Source organism: Nematostella vectensis, chromosome 11 (assembly GCF_932526225.1).
Source record: "Nematostella vectensis chromosome 11, jaNemVect1.1, whole genome shotgun sequence".
In the NCBI taxonomy this organism is placed as follows: domain Eukaryota; kingdom Metazoa; phylum Cnidaria; class Anthozoa; order Actiniaria; family Edwardsiidae; genus Nematostella; species Nematostella vectensis.
Window position 1 is genome coordinate 11,159,416 of NC_064044.1, and position 15,491 is coordinate 11,174,906.

The following is a 15,491-nucleotide window of genomic DNA, read 5'->3' on the forward strand; positions in this document are numbered from 1 at the left end:
TAGAATTTTGGTGAATTGGAAAAAAGAAAACAGAAACTGACCCCGACGTGATTTGAACACGCAACCTTCTGATCTGGAGTCAGACGCGCTACCATTGCGCCACGTAGTCAACAGTGCTAAGCATGTTGCAATTTTGTTGCCTTTTCAGAATTTTGGTGATTTAGAAAATCGAAAACAGAAACTGACCCCGACGTGATTTGAACACGCAACCTTCTGATCTGGAGTCAGACGCGGTACCATTGCCCCACGGAGTCATCCCTGCTAAGCATGTTGCAATTTTGTTACCTTTTCAGAATTTTTGTGATTTAGAAAATCGAAAACAGAAACTGACCCCGACGTGATTTGAAAACGCAACCTTCTGATCTGGAGTCAGACGCGGTACCATTGCGCCACGGAGTCAACCGTGCTAAGCATGTTGCAGATTTGTTACGTATTTAGAATTTTGGTGAATTAGAAAAACGAAAACAGAAACTGACCCCGACGTGATTTGAACACGCAACCTTCTGATCTGGAGTCAGACGCGCTACCATTGCGCCACGGAGTCAACAGTGCTAAGCATGTTGCATGTTTGTTACCAATTCAGAATTTTGATGAATTAGAAAATCGAAAACAGAAACTGACCCCGACGTGATTTGAACACGCAACCTTCTGATCTGGAGTCAGACGCGCTACCATTGCGCCACGGAGTCAACAGTGCTAAGCATGTTGCATGTTTGTTACCAATTCAGAATTTTGATGAATTAGAAAATCGAAAACAAAAACTGACCACGAGGTGATTTGAAAACGCAACCTTCTGATCTGGAGTAAGAAGCGCTACCATTGCGCCAAGGAGTCAACGGTGGTTACCATTTTAAAAATATTTTTATCTGCTCAGAATTTGGATGAGCATAGAAAAAGGAAAATCGAAACTGACCCCGACGAGATTTGAACACGCAACCTTCTGATCTGGAGTCAGACGCGCTACCATTGCGCCACGGAGTCAACTGTGCTAAGCATTTTGCAGATTTGTTACGTATTTAGAATTTTTGTGAATTGGAAAAAAGAAAACAGAAACTGACCCCGACGTGATTTGAACACGCAACCTTCTGATCTGGAGTCAGACGAGCTACCATTGCGCCACGGAGTCAACTGTGCTAAGCAAATCGAAAACAGAAACTGACTACGACGTGATTTGAAAACGCAACCTTCTGATCTGGAGTGCGAAGCGCTACAATTGCCCCACGAAGTCAACTGTGGTTAGCATTGTAAAAATCTTTTTCTCTGACGCGCTACCATTGCGCCACGGAGTCAACTGTGCTAAGCATTTTGCAAATTTGTTATGTATTTAGAATTTTGGTGAATTAGAAAAAGAAAAAAAAAAGAAACTGACCCCGACGTGATTTGAACACGCAAACTTCTGATCTGGAGTCAGACGCGGTACAATTGCGCTACGGAGTCAACCCTGCTAAGCATGTTGCAATTTTGTTACCTTTTCAGAATTTTAGTGATTTAGAAAATCGAAAACAGAAACTGACCCCGACGTGATTTGAAAACACAACCTTCTGATCTGGAGTGAGAAGCGCAACCATTGCGCCACGGAGTCAACGGTTGTTACCATTTTAAAAATCTTTTTATCTGCTCAGAATTTGGATGAGCATAGAAAAAGGAAAATAGATACTGACCCCGACGTGATTTGAACACGCAACCTTCTGATCTGGAGTCAGACGCGCTACCATTGCGCCACGGAGTCAACTGTGGTTACCATTTTAAAAATATTTTTGTCTGCTCAGAATTTGGATGAGCATAGAAAAAGGAAAATAGAAACTGACCCCGACGTGATTTGAACACGCAACCTTCTGATCTGGATTCAGACGCGCTACCATTGCGCCACGGAGTCAACTGTGCTACGCATTTTGCAGATTTGTTACGTATTTAGAATTTTGGTGAATTAGAAAATCAAAAACAGAAACTGACCCCGACGTGATTTGAAAAGGCAACCTTCTGATCTGGAGTCAGACGCGCTACCATTGCGCCACGGAGTCAACGGTGGTTACCATTTTAAAAATATTTTTGTCTGCTCAGAATTTGGATGAGCATAGAAAAAGGAAAATAGAAACTGACCCCGACGTGATTTGAACACGCAACCTTCTGAGCTGGAGTCAGACGCGCTACCATTGCGCCACGGAGTCAACTGTGCTAAGCATTTTGCAGATTTGTTACGTATTTAGAATTTTGGTGAATTGGAAAAAAGAAAACAGAAACTGACCCCGACGTGATTTGAACACGCAACCTTCTGATCTGGAGTCAGACGCGCTACCATTGCGCCACGGAGTCAACTGTGCTAAGCATTTTGCAGATTTGTTACGTATTTAGAATTTTGGTGAATTGGAAAAAAGAAAACAGAAACTGACCCCGACGTGATTTGAAAACGCAACCTTCTGATCTGGAGTCAGACGCGCTACCATTGCGCCACGGAGTCAACAGTGGTAAGCATGTTGCAGATTTGTTAGGTATTTAGAATTTTGGTGAATTGGAAAAAAGAAAACAGAAACTGACCCCGACGTGATTTGAACACGCAACCTTCTGATCTGGAGTCAGACGCGCTACCATTGCGCCACGTAGTCAACAGTGCTAAGCATGTTGCAATTTTGTTGCCTTTTCAGAATTTTGGTGATTTAGAAAATCGAAAACAGAAACTGACCCCGACGTGATTTGAACACGCAACCTTCTGATCTGGAGTCAGACGCGGTACCATTGCCCCACGGAGTCACCCCTGCTAAGCATGTTGCAATTTTGTTACCTTTTCAGAATTTTTGTGATTTAGAAAATCGAAAACGGAAACTGACCCCGACGTGATTTGAAAACGCAACCTTCTGATCTGGAGTCAGACGCGGTACCATTGCGCCACGGATTCAACCGTGCTAAGCATGTTGCAGATTTGTTACGTATTTAGAATTTTGGTGAATTAGAAAAACGAAAACAGAAACTGACCCCGACGTGATTTGAACACGCAACCTTCTGATCTGGAGTCAGACGCGCTACCATTGCGCCACGGAGTCAACAGTGCTAAGCATGTTGCATGTTTGTTACCAATTCAGAATTTTGGTGAATTAGAAAATCGAAAACAGAAACTGACCACGACGTGATTTGAAAACGCAACCTTCTGATCTGGAGTCAGACGCGCTACCATTGCGCCACGGAGTCAACTGTGCTAAGCATTTTGCAGATTTGGTACGTATTCAGAATTTTGGTTAATTGGAAAAAAGAAAACAGAAACTGACCCCGACGTGATTTGAACACGCAACCTTCTGATCTGGAGTCAGACGCGCTACCATTGCGCCACGGAGTCAACTGTGCTAAGCAAATCGAAAACAAAAACGGACCCCGACGTGATTTGAAAACGCAACCTTCTGATCTGGAGTGCGAAGGGCTACAATTGCCCCACGAAGTCAACTGTGGTTAGCACTGTAAAAATCTTTTTCTCTGACGCGCTACCATTGCGCCACGGAGTCAACTTTGCTAAGCATTTTGCAAATTTGTTATGTATTCAGAATTTTGGTGAATTAGAAAAAGAAAAAAAAAGAAACTGACCCCGACTTGATTTGAACACGCAAACTTCTGATCTGGAGTCAGACGCGGTACAATTGCGCTACGGAGTTAACCCTGCTAAGCATGTTGCAATTTTGTTACCTTTTCAGAATTTTAGTGATTTAGAAAATCGAAAACAGAAACTGACCCATACGTGATTTGAAAACACAACCTTCTGATCTGGAGTGAGAAGCGCAACCATTGCGCCACGGAGTCAACGGTTGTTACCATTTTAAAAATCTTTTTATCTGCTCAGAATTTGGATAAGCATAGAAAAAGGAAAATAGATACTGACCCCTACGTGATTTGAACACGCAACCTTCTGATCTGGAGTCAGACGCGGTACCTTTGCGCCACGGAGTCAACCGTGCTAAGCATGTTGCAGATTTGTTACGTATTTAGAATTAGAAAAACGAAAACAGAAACTGACCCCGACGTGATTTGAACACGCAACCTTCTGATCTGGAGTCAGACGCGCTACCATTGCGCCACGGAGTCAACAGTGCTAAGCATGTTGCATGTTTGTTACCAATTCAGAATTTTAATGAATTAGAAAATCGAAAACAAAAACTGACCACGACGTGATTTGAAAACGCAACCTTCTGATCAGGAGTAAGAAGCGCTACCATTGCGCCAAGGAGTCAACGGTGGTTACCATTTTAAAAATATTTTTATCTGCTCAGAATTTGGATGAGCATAGAAAAAGGAAAATAGAAACTGACCCCGACGAGATTTGAACACGCAACCTTCTGATCTGGAGTCAGACGCGCTACCATTGCGCCACGGAGTCAACAGTTCTAAGCATGTTGCAGATTTGTTAGGTATTTAGAATTTTGGTGAATTGGAAAAAAGAAAACAGAAACTGACCCCGACGTGATTTGAACACGCAACCTTCTGATCTGGAGTCAGACGCGGTACCATTGCCCCACGGAGTCACCCCTGCTAAGCATGTTGCAATTTTGTTACCTTTTCAGAATTTTTGTGATTTAGAAAATCGAAAACAGAAACTGACCCCGACGTGATTTGAAAACGCAACCTTCTGATCTGGAGTCAGACGCGGTACCATTGCGCCACGGAGTCAACCGTGCTAAGCATGTTGCAGATTTGTTACGTATTTAGAATTTTGGTGAATTAGAAAAACGAAAACAGAAACTGACCCCGACGTGATTTGAACACGCAACCTTCTGATCTGGAGTCAGACGCGCTACCATTGCGCCACGGAGTCAACAGTGCTAAGCATGTTGCATGTTTGTTACCAATTCAGAATTTTGATGAATTAGAAAATCGAAAACAAAAACTGACCACGAGGTGATTTGAAAACGCAACCTTCTGATCTGGAGTAAGAAGCGCTACCATTGCGCCAAGGAGTCAACGGTGGTTACCATTTTAAAAATATTTTTATCTGCTCAGAATTTGGATGAGCATAGAAAAAGGAAAATCGAAACTGACCCCGACGAGATTTGAACACGCAACCTTCTGATCTGGAGTCAGACGCGCTACCATTGCGCCACGGAGTCAACTGTGCTAAGCATTTTGCAGATTTGTTACGTATTTAGAATTTTGGTGAATTGGAAAAAAGAAAACAGAAACTGACCCCGACGTGATTTGAACACGCAACCTTCTGATCTGGAGTCAGACGAGCTACCATTGCGCCACGGAGTCAACTGTGCTAAGCAAATCGAAAACAGAAACTGACTACGACGTGATTTGAAAACGCAACCTTCTGATCTGGAGTGCGAAGCGCTACAATTGCCCCACGAAGTCAACTGTGGTTAGCATTGTAAAAATCTTTTTCTCTGACGCGCTACCATTGCGCCACGGAGTCAACTGTGCTAAGCATTTTGCAAATTTGTTATGTATTTAGAATTTTGGTGAATTAGAAAAAGAAAAAAAAAAGAAACTGACCCCGACGTGATTTGAACACGCAAACTTCTGATCTGGAGTCAGACGCGGTACAATTGCGCTACGGAGTCAACCCTGCTAAGCATGTTGCAATTTTGTTACCTTTTCAGAATTTTAGTGATTTAGAAAATCGAAAAAAGAAACTGACCCCGACGTGATTTGAAAACACAACCTTCTGATCTGGAGTGAGAAGCGCAACCATTGCGCCACGGAGTCAACGGTTGTTACCATTTTAAAAATCTTTTTATCTGCTCAGAATTTGGATGAGCATAGAAAAAGGAAAATAGATACTGACCCCGACGTGATTTGAACACGCAACCTTCTGATCTGGAGTCAGACGCGCTACCATTGCGCCACGGAGTCAACTGTGGTTACCATTTTAAAAATATTTTTGTCTGCTCAGAATTTGGATGAGCATAGAAAAAGGAAAATAGAAACTGACCCCGACGTGATTTGAACACGCAACCTTCTGATCTGGATTCAGACGCGCTACCATTGCGCCACGGAGTCAACTGTGCTACGCATTTTGCAGATTTGTTACGTATTTAGAATTTTGGTGAATTAGAAAATCAAAAACAGAAACTGACCCCGACGTGATTTGAAAAGGCAACCTTCTGATCTGGAGTCAGACGCGCTACCATTGCGCCACGGAGTCAACGGTGGTTACCATATTAAAAATATTTTTGTCTGCTCAGAATTTGGATGAGCATAGAAAAAGGAAAATAGAAACTGACCCCGACGTGATTTGAACACGCAACCTTCTGAGCTGGAGTCATACTCGCTACCATTGCGCCACGGAGTCAACTGTGCTAAGCATTTTGCAGATTTGTTACGTATTTAGAATTTTGGTGAATTGGAAAAAAGAAAACAGAAACTGACCCCGACGTGATTTGAACACGCAACCTTCTGATCTGGAGTCAGACGCGCTACCATTGCGCCACGGAGTCAACTGTGCTAAGCATTTTGCAGATTTGTTACGTATTCAGAATTTTGGTGAATTGGAAAAAAGAAATCAGAAACTGACCCCGACGTGATTTGAAAACGCACCTTCTGATCTGGAGTCAGACGCGCTACCATTGCGCCACGGAGTCAACAGTGCTAAGCATGTTGCAGATTTGTTAGGTATTTAGAATTTTGGTGAATTGGAAAAAAGAAAACAGAAACTGACCCCGACGTGATTTGAACACGCAACCTTCTGATCTGGAGTCAGACGCGCTACCATTGCGCCACGTAGTCAACAGTGCTAAGCATGTTGCAATTTTGTTGCCTTTTCAGAATTTTGGTGATTTAGAAAATCGAAAACAGAAACTGACCCCGACGTGATTTGAACACGCAACCTTCTGATCTGGAGTCAGACGCGGTACCATTGCCCCACGGAGTCACCCCTGCTAAGCATGTTGCAATTTTGTTACCTATTCAGAATTTTTGTGATTTAGAAAATCGAAAACGGAAACTGACCCCGACGTGATTTGAAAACGCAACCTTCTGATCTGGAGTCAGACGCGCTACCATTGCGCCACGGATTCAACCTTGCTAAGCATGTTGCAGATTTGTTACGTATTTAGAATTTTGGTGAATTAGAAAAACGAAAACAGAAACTGACCCCGACGTGATTTCAACACGCAACCTTCTGATCTGGAGTCAGACGCGCTACCATTGCGCCACGGAGTCAACAGTGCTAAGCATGTTGCATGTTTGTTACCAATTCAGAATTTTGGTGAATTAGAAAATCGAAAACAAAAACTGACCACGACGTGATTTGAAAACGCAACCTTCTGATCTGGAGTGAGAAGCGCTACCATTGCGCCACGGAGTCAACGGTGGTTACCATTTTAAAAATATTTTTATCTGCTCAGAATTTGGATGAGCATAGAAAAAGGAAAATAGAAACTGACCCCGACGAGATTTGAACACGCAACCTTCTGATCTGGAGTCAGACGCGCTACCATTGCGCCACGGAGTCAACTGTGCTAAGCATTTTGCAGATTTGTTACGTATTTAGAATTTTGGTTAATTGGAAAAAAGAAAACAGAAACTGACCCCGACGTGATTTGAACACGCAACCTTCTGATCTGGAGTCAGACGCGCTACCATTGCGCCACGGAGTCAACTGTGCTAAGCAAATCGAAAACAGAAACTGACCCCGACGTGAATTGAAAACGCAACCTTCTGATCTGGAGTGCGAAGCGCTACAATTGCCCCACGAAGTCAACTGTGGTTAGCACTGTAAAAATCTTTTTCTCTGACGCGCTACCATTGCGCCACGGAGTCAACTGTGCTAAGCATTTTGCAAATTTGTTATGTATTCAGAATTTTGGTGAATTAGAAAAAGAAAAAAAAAGAAACTGACCCCGACTTGATTTGAACACGCAAACTTCTGATCTGGAGTCAGACGCGGTACAATTGCGCTACGGAGTCAACCCTGCTAAGCATGTTGCAATTTTGTTACCTTTTCAGAATTTTAGTGATTTAGAAAATCGAAAACAGAAACTGACCCCGACGTGATTTGAAAACACAACCTTCTGATCTGGAAAGAGAAGCGCAACCATTGCGCCACGGAGTCAACGGTTGTTACCATTTTAAAAATCTTTTTATCTGCTCAGAATTTGGATGAGCATAGAAAAAGGAAAATAGATACTGACCCCTACGTGATTTGAACACGCAACCTTCTGATCTGGAGTCAGACGCGCTACCATTGCGTTACGGAGTCAACTGTGGTTACCATTTTAAAAATATTTTTGTCTGCTCAGAATTTGGATGAGCATAGAAAAAGGAAAATAGAAACTGACCCCGACGTGATTTGAAAACGCAACCTTCTGATCTGGAGTCAGACGAGCTACCATTGCGCCACGGAGTCAACTGTGCTACGCATTTTGCAGATTTGTTACGTATTTAGAATTTTGGTGAATTAGAAAATCAAAAACAGAAACTGACCCCGACGTGATTTGAAAACACAACCTTCTGATCTGGAGTGAGAAGCGCTACCATTGCGCCACGGAGTCAACGGTGGTTACCATTTTAAAAATATTTTTGTCTGCTCAGAATTTGGATGAGCATAGAAAAAGGAAAATAGAAACTGACCCCGACGTGATTTGAACACGCAACCTTCTGACCTGGAGTCAGACGCGCTACCATTGCGCCACGGTGTCAACTGTGCTATGCATTTTGCAGATTTGTTACGTATTTAGAATTTTGGTGAATTGGAAAAAAGAAAACAGAAACTGACCCCGACTTGATTTGAACACGCAACCTTCTGATCTGGAGTCAGACGCGCTACCATTGCGCCACGGAGTAAACTGTGGTTAGCATTTTAAAAATCTTTTTCTCTGACGCGCTACCATTGCGCCACGGAGTCAACTGTGCTAAGCATTTTGCAGATTTGTTATGTATTTAGAATTTTGCTGAATTAGAAAAAGAAAAAAAAAGAAACTGACCCCGACGTGATTTGAACACCCAACCTTCTGATCTGGAGTCAGACGAGCTACCATTGCGCCACGGAGTCAACAGTGGTTACCATTTTAAAAATATTTTTATCTGCTCAGAGTTTGGATGAGCATAGAAAAAGGAAAATAGAAACTGACCCCGATGTGATTTGAACTCTCAACCTTCTGATCTGGAGTCAGACGCGCTACCATTGCGCCACGAAATCAACTGTGCTACGCATTTTGCAGACTTGTTACGTATTTAGAATTTTGGTGAATTGGAAAAAAGAAAACAGAAACTGACCCCGACGTGATTTAAACACGCAACCTTCTGATCTGGAGTCAGACGCGCTACCATTGCGCCACGGAGTCAACTGTGCTAAGCAAATCAAAAACAGAAACTGACCACGACGTGATTTGAAAACGCAACCTTCTGATCTGGAGTGCGAAGCGCTACTATTGCGCCACGGAGTCAACGGTGTTTACCATTTTAAAAATATTTTTATCTGCTCAGAATTTGGATGAGCATAGACAAAGGAAAATGGAAACTGACCCCGAAGTGATTTGAACACGCAACCTTCTGATCTGGAGTCAGACGCGCTACCATTGCGCCACGGAGTCAACTGTGCTAAGCATTTTGCAGATTTGTTACGTATTTAGAATTTTGGTGAATTGGAAAAAAGAAAACAGAAACTGACCCCGACGTGATTTGAACACGCAACCTTCTGATCTGGAGTCAGACGCGCTACCATTGCGCCACGGAGTCAACTGTGCTAAGCAAATCGAAAACAGAAACTGACCACGACGTGATTTGAAAACGCAACCTTCTGATCTGGAGTGCGAAGCGCTACTATTGCGACACGGAGTAAACTGTGGTTAGCATTTTAAAAATCTTTTTCTCTAACGCGCTACCATTGCGCCACGGAGTCAACTGTTCTAAGCATTTTGCAGATTTGTTATGTATTTAGAATTTTGGTGAATTAGAAAAAGAAAAAAAAAAGAAACTGACCGCGACGTGATTTGAAAACGCAACCTTCTGATCTGGAGTGAGAAGCAATACCATTGCGCTACGGAGTCAACTGTGGTTAGCATTTTAAAAATCTTTTTACCTGCTCAGAATTTGGATGAGCATATAAAAAGGAAAATAGAAACTGACCGCGACGTGATTTGAACACGCAACCTTCTGATCTGGAGTGAGAATCGCTACCATTGCCCCACTGAGTCAACTGTGGTTAGCATTTTAAAACTCTTTTTATCTGACGCGCTACCATTGCGCCACGGAGTCAACCATGCTAAGAATGTTGCAGATTTGTTAGGTATTTAGAATTTTGGTGAATTAGAAAAACCTTAAACAGAAACTGACCCCGACGTGATTTGAACACGCAACCTTCTGATCTGTAGTCAGACGCGCTACCATTGCGCCACGGAGTCAACAGTGCTAGGCATGTTGCATGTTTGTTACCAATTCAGAATTTTGGTGAATTAGACAATCGAAAACAGAAACTGACCGCGACGTGATTTGAACACGCAACCTTCTGATCTCTAGTGAGAAGCGCTACCATTGCGCCACGGAGTCAACTGTTGTTAGCATTTTAAACATTTTTTTATCTGCTCAGAATTTGGATGAGCATAGAAAAAGGAAAAAAGAAACTGACCACGACGTGATTTGAAAACGCAACCTTCTGATCTGGAGTGCGAAGCGCTACTATTGCGCCACGGAGTCAACGGTGTTTACCATTTTAAAAATATTTTTATCTGCTCAGAATTTGGATGAGCATAGAAAAAAGGAAAATAGAAACTGACCCCGACGTGATTTGAACACTCAACCTTCTGATCTGGCGTCAGACGCGCTACCATTGCGCCACGGAGTCAACTGTGCTAAGCATTTTGCAGATTTGTTACGTATTTAGAATTTTGGTGAATTGGAAAAAAGAAAACAGAAACTGACCCCGACGTGATTTGAACACGCAACCTTCTGATCTGGAGTCAGACGCGCTACCATTGCGCCACGGAGTCAACTGTGCTAAGCATTTTGCAGATTTGTTACGTATTTAGAATTTTGCTGAATTGGAAAAAAGAAAACAGAAACTGACCCCGACGTGATTTGAACACGCAACCTTCTGATCTGGAGTCAGACGCGCTACCATTGCGCCACGGAGTCAACTGTGCTAAGCAAATCGACAACAGAAACTGACCACGACGTGATTTGAAAACGCAACCTTCTGATCTGGAGTGCGAAGCGCTACAATTGCCCCACGAAGTCAACTGTGGTTAGCATTTTAAAAATATTTTTCTCTGACGCGCTACCATTGCGCCACGGAGTCAACCGTGCTAAGCATTTTGCTGATTTGTTATGTATTTAGAATTTTGGTGAATTAGAAAAAGAAAAAAAAAAGAAACTGACCCCGACGTGATTTGAAAACGCAACCTTTTTATCTGGAGTCAAACGCGCAACCATTGCGCCACGGAGTCAACTGTGCTAAGCAAATCGAAAACAGAAACTGACCACAACGTGATTTGAAAACGCAACCTTCTGATCTGGAGTGAGAATCGCTACCATTGCGCCACGGAGTAAACTGTGGTTAGCATTTTAAAAATCTTTTTATCTGACGCGCTACCATTGCGCCACGGAGTCAACAGTGCTAAGCATGTTGCAGATTTGTTACGTATTTAGATTATTGGTGAATTAGAAAAAGGAAAACAGAAACTGACCCTGACGTGATTTGAACACGCAACCTTCTGATCTGGAGTCAGACGCGCTACCATTGCGCCATGGAGTCAACCCTGCTAAGCATGTTGCAATTTTGTTACCTTTTCAGAATTTTAGTGATTTAGAAAATCGAAAATAGAAACTGACCCCGACGAGATTTGAAAACGCAACCTTCTGATCTGGAGTGAGAAGCGCTACCATTGCGCCAAGGAGTCAACGGTGGTTACCATTTTAAAAATCTTTTTATCTGCTCACAATTTGGATGAGCATAGAAAAAGGAAAATAGAAACTGACCCCGACGTGATTTGAACACGCAACCTTCTGATCTGGAGTCGTACGCGCTACCATTGCGCCACGGAGTCAACTGTAATACGCATTTTGCAGACTTGTTACGTATTTAGAATTTTGGTGAATTGGAGAAAAGAAAACAGAAACTGACCCCGACGTGATTTGAACACGCAACCTTCTGATCTGGAGTAAGAGGCGCTACCATTGCGACACGGAGTAAACTGTGGTTAGCATTTTAAAAATCTTTTTCTCTGACGCGCTACCATTGCGCCACGGAGTCAACTGTGCTAAGCATTTTGCAGATTTGTTATGTATTTAGAATTTTGGTGAATTAGAAAAAGAAAAAAAAAGAAACTGACCGCGACGTGATTTGAAAACGCAACCTTCTGATCTGGAGTGAGAAGCACTACCATTGCGCCACGGAGTCAACTGTGGTTAGCATTTTAAAAATCTTTTTACCTGCTCAGAATTTGGATGAGCATAGAAAAAGGAAAATAGAAACTGACCCCGACGTGATTTGAACACGCAACCTTCTGATCTGGAGTCAGACGCGCTACCATTGCGCCACAAAGTCAACTGTGCTAAGCATTTTGCAGATTTGTTACGTATTTAGAATTTTGGTGAATTTGAAAAAAGAAAACAGAAACTGACCCCGACGTGATTTGAACACGCAACCTTCTGATCTGGAGTAAGATGCGGTACCATTGCGACACGGAGTCACCCCTGCTAAGCATGTTGCAATTTTGTTACCTTTTCAGAATTTTTGTGATTTAGAAAATCGAAAACAGAAAATGACCCCGACGTGATTTGAAAACGCAACCTTCTGATCTGGAGTGAGAATCGCTACCATTGCCCCACTGAGTCAACTGTGGTTAGCATTTTAAAAATCTTTTTATCTGACGCGCTACCATTGCGCCACGGAGTCAACCGTGCTAAGAATGTTGAAGATTTGTTAGGTATTTAGAATTTTGGTGAATTAGAAAAACGAAAACAGAAACTGACCCCGACGTGATTTGAAAAAGCAACCTTCTGATCTGGAGTCAGACGCGCTACCATTGCGCCACGGAGTCAACAGTGCTAAGCATGTTGCATGTTTGTTACCAATTCAGAATTTTGGTGAATTAGAAAATCGAAAACAGAAACTGACCGCGACGTGATTTGAACACGCAACCTTCTGATCTGTAGTGAGAAGCGCTACCATTGCGCCACGGAGTCAACTGTTGTTAGCATTTTAAACATTTTTTTATCTGCTCAGAATTTGGATGAGCATAGAAAAAGGAAAAAAGAAACTGACCCCGACGTGATTTGAACACGCAACCTTCTGATCTGGAGTCAGAGGCGCTACCATTGCGCCACGGAGTAAACTGTGGTTAGCATTTTAAAAATCTTTTTCTCTGACGCGCTACCATTGCGCCACGGAGTCAACTGTGCTAAGCATTTTGCAGATTTGTTATGTATTTAGAATTTTGCTGAATTAGAAAAAGAAAAAAAAAAGAAACTGACCCCGACGTGATTTGAACACCCAACCTTCTGATCTGGAGTCAGACGCGCTACCATTGCGCCACGGAGTCAACAGTGGTTACCATTTTAAAAATATTCTTATCTGCTCAGAGTTTGGATGAGCATAGAAAAAGGAAAATAGAAACTGACCCCGACGTGATTTGAACACGCAACCTTCTGATCAGGAGTCAGACGCGCTACCATTGTGCCACGGAATCAACTGTGCTAAGCATTTTGCAGATTTGTTACGTATTTAGAATTTTGGTGAATTGGAAAAAAGAAAACAGAAACTGACCCCGACGTGATTTAAACACGCAACCTTCTGATCTGGAGTCAGACGCGCTACCATTGCGCCACGGAGTCAACTGTGCTAAGCAAATCGAAAACAGAAACTGACCACGACGTGATTTGAAAACGCAACCTTCTGATCTGGAGTGCGAAGCGCTACTATTGCGACACGGAGTAAACTGTGGTTAGCATTTTAAAAATCTTTTTCTCTAACGCGCTACCATTGCGCCACGGAGTCAACTGTTCTAAGCATTTTGCAGATTTGTTATGTATTTAGAATTTTGGTGAATTAGAAAAAGAAAAAAAAAAGAAACTGACCGCGACGTGATTTGAAAACGCAACCTTCTGATCTGGAGTGAGAAGCAATACCATTGCGCTACGGAGTCAACTGTGGTTAGCATTTTAAAAATCTTTTTACCTGCTCAGAATTTGGATGAGCATATAAAAAGGAAAATAGAAACTGACCGCGACGTGATTTGAACACGCAACCTTCTGATCTGGAGTGAGAATCGCTACCATTGCCCCACTGAGTCAACTGTGGTTAGCATTTTAAAACTCTTTTTATCTGACGCGCTACCATTGCGCCACGGAGTCAACCATGCTAAGAATGTTGCAGATTTGTTAGGTATTTAGAATTTTGGTGAATTAGAAAAACCTTAAACAGAAACTGACCCCGACGTGATTTGAACACGCAACCTTCTGATCTGTAGTCAGACGCGCTACCATTGCGCCACGGAGTCAACAGTGCTAAGCATGTTGCATGTTTGTTACCAATTCAGAATTTTGGTGAATTAGAAAATCGAAAACAGAAACTGACCGCGACGTGATTTGAACACGCAACCTTCTGATCTCTAGTGAGAAGCGCTACCATTGCGCCACGGAGTCAACTGTTGTTAGCATTTTAAACATTTTTTTATCTGCTCAGAATTTGGATGAGCATAGAAAAAGGAAAAAAGAAACTGACCACGACGTGATTTGAAAACGCAACCTTCTGATCTGGAGTGCGAAGCGCTACTATTGCGCCACGGAGTCAACGGTGTTTACCATTTTAAAAATATTTTTATCTGCTCAGAATTTGGATGAGCATAGAAAAAAGGAAAATAGAAACTGACCCCGACGTGATTTGAACACTCAACCTTCTGATCTGGCGTCAGACGCGCTACCATTGCGCCACGGAGTCAACTGTGCTAAGCATTTTGCAGATTTGTTACGTATTTAGAATTTTGGTGAATTGGAAAAAAAAAAACAGAAACTGACCCCGACGTGATTTGAACACGCAACCTTCTGATCTGGAGTCAGACGCGCTACCATTGCGCCACGGAGTCAACTGTGCTAAGCATTTTGCAGATTTGTTACGTATTTAGAATTTTGCTGAATTGGAAAAAAGAAAACAGAAACTGACCCCGACGTGATTTGAACACGCAACCTTCTGATCTGGAGTCAGACGCGCTACCATTGCGCCACGGAGTCAACTGTGCTAAGCAAATCGACAACAGAAACTGACCACGACGTGATTTGAAAACGCAACCTTCTGATCTGGAGTGCGAAGCGCTACAATTGCCCCACGAAGTCAACTGTGGTTAGCATTTTAAAAATCTTTTTCTCTGACGCGCTACCATTGCGCCACGGAGTCAACCGTGCTAAGCATTTTGCTGATTTGTTATGTATTTAGAATTTTGGTGAATTAGAAAAAGAAAAAAAAAAGAAACTGACCCCGACGTGATTTGAAAACGCAACCTTTTTATCTGGAGTCAAACGCGCAACCATTGCGCCACGGAGTCAACTGTGCTAAGCAAATCGAAAACAGAAACTGA

General features: G+C 42.6%; 40 non-coding genes across 40 annotated transcripts; all 40 read right to left on the reverse strand.

Annotated features, from left to right (window-relative positions):
- Window positions 1-37: 37 nt before the first annotated feature.
- On the reverse strand, window positions 38-109 carry Trnaw-cca. The gene has a single exon. It is a non-coding gene; the product is annotated as a tRNA-Trp (tRNA).
- A 363-nt stretch (window positions 110-472) lies between these two features.
- Window positions 473-544, reverse strand: Trnaw-cca. The gene has a single exon. It is a non-coding gene; the product is annotated as a tRNA-Trp (tRNA).
- A 73-nt stretch (window positions 545-617) lies between these two features.
- Trnaw-cca lies at window positions 618-689 on the reverse strand. Its single transcript has one exon. It is a non-coding gene; the product is annotated as a tRNA-Trp (tRNA).
- A 220-nt stretch (window positions 690-909) lies between these two features.
- Window positions 910-981, reverse strand: Trnaw-cca. Its single transcript has one exon. It is a non-coding gene; the product is annotated as a tRNA-Trp (tRNA).
- A 73-nt stretch (window positions 982-1,054) lies between these two features.
- On the reverse strand, window positions 1,055-1,126 carry Trnaw-cca. Its single transcript has one exon. It is a non-coding gene; the product is annotated as a tRNA-Trp (tRNA).
- A 531-nt stretch (window positions 1,127-1,657) lies between these two features.
- Window positions 1,658-1,729, reverse strand: Trnaw-cca. The gene has a single exon. It is a non-coding gene; the product is annotated as a tRNA-Trp (tRNA).
- Window positions 1,730-1,804: 75 nt separating this feature from the next.
- Trnaw-cca lies at window positions 1,805-1,876 on the reverse strand. The gene has a single exon. It is a non-coding gene; the product is annotated as a tRNA-Trp (tRNA).
- A 220-nt stretch (window positions 1,877-2,096) lies between these two features.
- Window positions 2,097-2,168, reverse strand: Trnaw-cca. The gene has a single exon. It is a non-coding gene; the product is annotated as a tRNA-Trp (tRNA).
- Window positions 2,169-2,241: 73 nt separating this feature from the next.
- On the reverse strand, window positions 2,242-2,313 carry Trnaw-cca. Its single transcript has one exon. It is a non-coding gene; the product is annotated as a tRNA-Trp (tRNA).
- A 73-nt stretch (window positions 2,314-2,386) lies between these two features.
- On the reverse strand, window positions 2,387-2,458 carry Trnaw-cca. Its single transcript has one exon. It is a non-coding gene; the product is annotated as a tRNA-Trp (tRNA).
- Window positions 2,459-2,531: 73 nt separating this feature from the next.
- Window positions 2,532-2,603, reverse strand: Trnaw-cca. Its single transcript has one exon. It is a non-coding gene; the product is annotated as a tRNA-Trp (tRNA).
- A 363-nt stretch (window positions 2,604-2,966) lies between these two features.
- On the reverse strand, window positions 2,967-3,038 carry Trnaw-cca. Its single transcript has one exon. It is a non-coding gene; the product is annotated as a tRNA-Trp (tRNA).
- A 218-nt stretch (window positions 3,039-3,256) lies between these two features.
- On the reverse strand, window positions 3,257-3,328 carry Trnaw-cca. Its single transcript has one exon. It is a non-coding gene; the product is annotated as a tRNA-Trp (tRNA).
- A 665-nt stretch (window positions 3,329-3,993) lies between these two features.
- On the reverse strand, window positions 3,994-4,065 carry Trnaw-cca. The gene has a single exon. It is a non-coding gene; the product is annotated as a tRNA-Trp (tRNA).
- A 220-nt stretch (window positions 4,066-4,285) lies between these two features.
- Trnaw-cca lies at window positions 4,286-4,357 on the reverse strand. The gene has a single exon. It is a non-coding gene; the product is annotated as a tRNA-Trp (tRNA).
- A 363-nt stretch (window positions 4,358-4,720) lies between these two features.
- Trnaw-cca lies at window positions 4,721-4,792 on the reverse strand. The gene has a single exon. It is a non-coding gene; the product is annotated as a tRNA-Trp (tRNA).
- Window positions 4,793-5,012: 220 nt separating this feature from the next.
- Window positions 5,013-5,084, reverse strand: Trnaw-cca. The gene has a single exon. It is a non-coding gene; the product is annotated as a tRNA-Trp (tRNA).
- A 73-nt stretch (window positions 5,085-5,157) lies between these two features.
- Window positions 5,158-5,229, reverse strand: Trnaw-cca. The gene has a single exon. It is a non-coding gene; the product is annotated as a tRNA-Trp (tRNA).
- Window positions 5,230-5,760: 531 nt separating this feature from the next.
- On the reverse strand, window positions 5,761-5,832 carry Trnaw-cca. Its single transcript has one exon. It is a non-coding gene; the product is annotated as a tRNA-Trp (tRNA).
- Window positions 5,833-5,907: 75 nt separating this feature from the next.
- On the reverse strand, window positions 5,908-5,979 carry Trnaw-cca. The gene has a single exon. It is a non-coding gene; the product is annotated as a tRNA-Trp (tRNA).
- Window positions 5,980-6,344: 365 nt separating this feature from the next.
- Window positions 6,345-6,416, reverse strand: Trnaw-cca. Its single transcript has one exon. It is a non-coding gene; the product is annotated as a tRNA-Trp (tRNA).
- Window positions 6,417-6,489: 73 nt separating this feature from the next.
- On the reverse strand, window positions 6,490-6,560 carry Trnaw-cca. The gene has a single exon. It is a non-coding gene; the product is annotated as a tRNA-Trp (tRNA).
- A 73-nt stretch (window positions 6,561-6,633) lies between these two features.
- Trnaw-cca lies at window positions 6,634-6,705 on the reverse strand. The gene has a single exon. It is a non-coding gene; the product is annotated as a tRNA-Trp (tRNA).
- Window positions 6,706-7,068: 363 nt separating this feature from the next.
- On the reverse strand, window positions 7,069-7,140 carry Trnaw-cca. Its single transcript has one exon. It is a non-coding gene; the product is annotated as a tRNA-Trp (tRNA).
- Window positions 7,141-7,360: 220 nt separating this feature from the next.
- Trnaw-cca lies at window positions 7,361-7,432 on the reverse strand. Its single transcript has one exon. It is a non-coding gene; the product is annotated as a tRNA-Trp (tRNA).
- A 73-nt stretch (window positions 7,433-7,505) lies between these two features.
- On the reverse strand, window positions 7,506-7,577 carry Trnaw-cca. The gene has a single exon. It is a non-coding gene; the product is annotated as a tRNA-Trp (tRNA).
- Window positions 7,578-9,191: 1,614 nt separating this feature from the next.
- On the reverse strand, window positions 9,192-9,263 carry Trnaw-cca. The gene has a single exon. It is a non-coding gene; the product is annotated as a tRNA-Trp (tRNA).
- A 177-nt stretch (window positions 9,264-9,440) lies between these two features.
- On the reverse strand, window positions 9,441-9,512 carry Trnaw-cca. The gene has a single exon. It is a non-coding gene; the product is annotated as a tRNA-Trp (tRNA).
- A 73-nt stretch (window positions 9,513-9,585) lies between these two features.
- Window positions 9,586-9,657, reverse strand: Trnaw-cca. Its single transcript has one exon. It is a non-coding gene; the product is annotated as a tRNA-Trp (tRNA).
- A 593-nt stretch (window positions 9,658-10,250) lies between these two features.
- On the reverse strand, window positions 10,251-10,322 carry Trnac-aca. The gene has a single exon. It is a non-coding gene; the product is annotated as a tRNA-Cys (tRNA).
- A 513-nt stretch (window positions 10,323-10,835) lies between these two features.
- Trnaw-cca lies at window positions 10,836-10,907 on the reverse strand. The gene has a single exon. It is a non-coding gene; the product is annotated as a tRNA-Trp (tRNA).
- Window positions 10,908-10,980: 73 nt separating this feature from the next.
- On the reverse strand, window positions 10,981-11,052 carry Trnaw-cca. The gene has a single exon. It is a non-coding gene; the product is annotated as a tRNA-Trp (tRNA).
- Window positions 11,053-12,391: 1,339 nt separating this feature from the next.
- Window positions 12,392-12,463, reverse strand: Trnaw-cca. The gene has a single exon. It is a non-coding gene; the product is annotated as a tRNA-Trp (tRNA).
- A 569-nt stretch (window positions 12,464-13,032) lies between these two features.
- Trnac-aca lies at window positions 13,033-13,104 on the reverse strand. Its single transcript has one exon. It is a non-coding gene; the product is annotated as a tRNA-Cys (tRNA).
- A 284-nt stretch (window positions 13,105-13,388) lies between these two features.
- On the reverse strand, window positions 13,389-13,460 carry Trnaw-cca. Its single transcript has one exon. It is a non-coding gene; the product is annotated as a tRNA-Trp (tRNA).
- Window positions 13,461-13,535: 75 nt separating this feature from the next.
- On the reverse strand, window positions 13,536-13,607 carry Trnar-ccu. The gene has a single exon. It is a non-coding gene; the product is annotated as a tRNA-Arg (tRNA).
- A 73-nt stretch (window positions 13,608-13,680) lies between these two features.
- On the reverse strand, window positions 13,681-13,752 carry Trnaw-cca. The gene has a single exon. It is a non-coding gene; the product is annotated as a tRNA-Trp (tRNA).
- A 593-nt stretch (window positions 13,753-14,345) lies between these two features.
- On the reverse strand, window positions 14,346-14,417 carry Trnac-aca. The gene has a single exon. It is a non-coding gene; the product is annotated as a tRNA-Cys (tRNA).
- Window positions 14,418-14,930: 513 nt separating this feature from the next.
- Trnaw-cca lies at window positions 14,931-15,002 on the reverse strand. The gene has a single exon. It is a non-coding gene; the product is annotated as a tRNA-Trp (tRNA).
- Window positions 15,003-15,075: 73 nt separating this feature from the next.
- Trnaw-cca lies at window positions 15,076-15,147 on the reverse strand. Its single transcript has one exon. It is a non-coding gene; the product is annotated as a tRNA-Trp (tRNA).
- Between the last annotated feature and the right edge of the window lie 344 nt (window positions 15,148-15,491).